This window comes from Myotis davidii, unplaced genomic scaffold, assembly GCF_000327345.1.
Source record: "Myotis davidii unplaced genomic scaffold, ASM32734v1 scaffold9, whole genome shotgun sequence".
In the NCBI taxonomy this organism is placed as follows: domain Eukaryota; kingdom Metazoa; phylum Chordata; class Mammalia; order Chiroptera; family Vespertilionidae; genus Myotis; species Myotis davidii.
Genome location: NW_006299435.1, coordinates 1,094,388 through 1,096,606, shown reverse-complemented (window position 1 = coordinate 1,096,606; position 2,219 = coordinate 1,094,388).

Here is a 2,219-nt window from a genome sequence, read left to right as displayed (position 1 = left end):
CACACTAGCCCTCTCAGAGCTAGTCAATTCTCAGAGCTAGTAAATGACTGCCTACATGGGCACCCTTTCATATGTAAACCAATCAATCCAGACTCCAAACTCTCAACCACCTCTTTTATGAGCTCTTACTCTCTGGGCCAAAATTCCCTTTTCCTAACTACCCTATGGCCAGCTACCAGACAACTAGGAACAGCCCATACACCAGAGTTGCTGATATTATTCAAACTAACCAATCTTAAATCTGTTTTCCTTGCCTCACCCATTCTTCCCACTGAAACCACACTAAAGGCTTGGGCCCATGATTTCCCCTTTCACTCTGCTTCCCTGTGTGGTCCCCATTCATGGCACTCTGTGCCTCCTGCTTCTAGGGATCTTCCTCCTTCATGACAGCCATTTCTGTGACTGTGTCTTACCATTCCTGATGGAAACAAATCCTGAGTACCCTTAAAACAGTGAATATATGTGATGTGCTTAGATCTATTACTAATTTCATTCAGCATAAACATACATTTGAATGTGATTTTGTTCTGGCAGCAAAACTATAACCTACAGTGTTTCCCCAAATTGGAATCTATTTTATTCCTCTCAGAGCATTCTTTACATATTTGTTTGGGGTAGGGAGAGGAGAGGAATAGTATGACCTGAGTTTGAACTCCTAAAAAAAAACTCCCAAAAAGAAACACCCAAACAAGTTTAATACAATTTTGGAGAAGAAAGAAAAACAACAAAACAAAAAACCCCACATTACAATCAATCCAGACCTCAAACTCTCAACTCCCCCCAATCAGAATCCTATCTAATAAAGAGGGAATATGCTAATTGAACCTCATGCCATCACAAAGATGGCAGCACCCACAGCCAATAAGGAAGGAATATGCAAATTGACTGTCCTGCCCTCAAAGATGGTGACACCCACAGCCAATAAGGAGGGAATATGCTAATTGACTGCCATGCCCTCAAAGATGGTGGCACCCACAGCCACAAGATGGCAGTATCCAGTCCCCTCAGCCCCGCAGGGTGGCAGGTGCGTGGCAAGGCCAAGCTGCTCTGCATGCCTGCCTCCAGAGACCCCCAGTCCCCTCAGTCCCTCAGTCGCCCAGGGCCACCTGAGGCTCAGGTAACTAGGGCCGGCTGAGGCTTGTGCTGCCAGCAGTGGCAGCAGCAGAGGTGTGATGGGGCATCACCTTCCCCTGATCGCCGGGTCACCTCCCGCCCCTGAGGGCTCCCGGACTCTGAGGGGGCAGGCCTAGCTGAGGGACCCTCCCCTCCAATGCATGAATTTTTATGTACCGGGCCTCTAGTTATGTAATAAGTCCTCAGTAACTTTTAGACAGTCCTAGTTTTCAAACAAAGATCAGTAGTCTGACAGCTTATGAATATCAAAGAAAATTCTCCATTTCTAGAAACTCAATTGCCAAGCACTGTTTGCAAAGTAACCTTACAGGCAAGCTATTACTCATACGTACGATATTATTTGAGAAGTGCCACAGACTCACTTGCCCAAAATACCCTGGCCACAGTGCTTCCTCCCAACCTATCTGGTTTGTTTCCTAGTGTAGAGTAAAAAAAACTATTTGTTTCAGAAGACCTCTATCAAAGTATATTTAAAGTCATCTGGGAAGGGAAAAATATTTCTATCTTGTGGTGGCTTTCATGATTTTTAGCTGCTGCAGATTCCAGTTGCTGGCTTGGCTGTAGGACTTTGGGGAAGTTTCTCAAGCAATAGGGTTTTAGGGTATGGTTCTGCTGATTTTGGACTTCTATGGTTCAGACTTCTCCAGGGCATACAGCCATGAATCAGTTTGGATAACCACTTTGGCAGACAATGAGACTGCCTGAGATAGGGCAGGTGTTTAATAAATATTTGTTGCATGTTGAGTTGAATAGATGGGAGCTTCAGATGCAGCTCTGTGCTGCTTAGAACAGAACCAACTCTAGCCATATGAGGCCAATCAATAGAGAAATCCTGAAAGAGTATCAGGAGCTCCTGAAATTAAGGATCTGATTATTGGAGAGTAGAAAGTCATAGAATCAAGGTAGTAATGGAGACTTGGCATAGAACCTACAGGAAATTCATGACTTAGAAACACCTGGCCCTAGCACCACCATTGGCCCAATGATGGCTCCAATCACTGGCATCCTCTCTCACCCAAGATTCAAAGTCCTGGGAGTTTCAGGGTCTGAGTGGCTGAGTTGAAATAATTAGCCTAGAGGTAGTA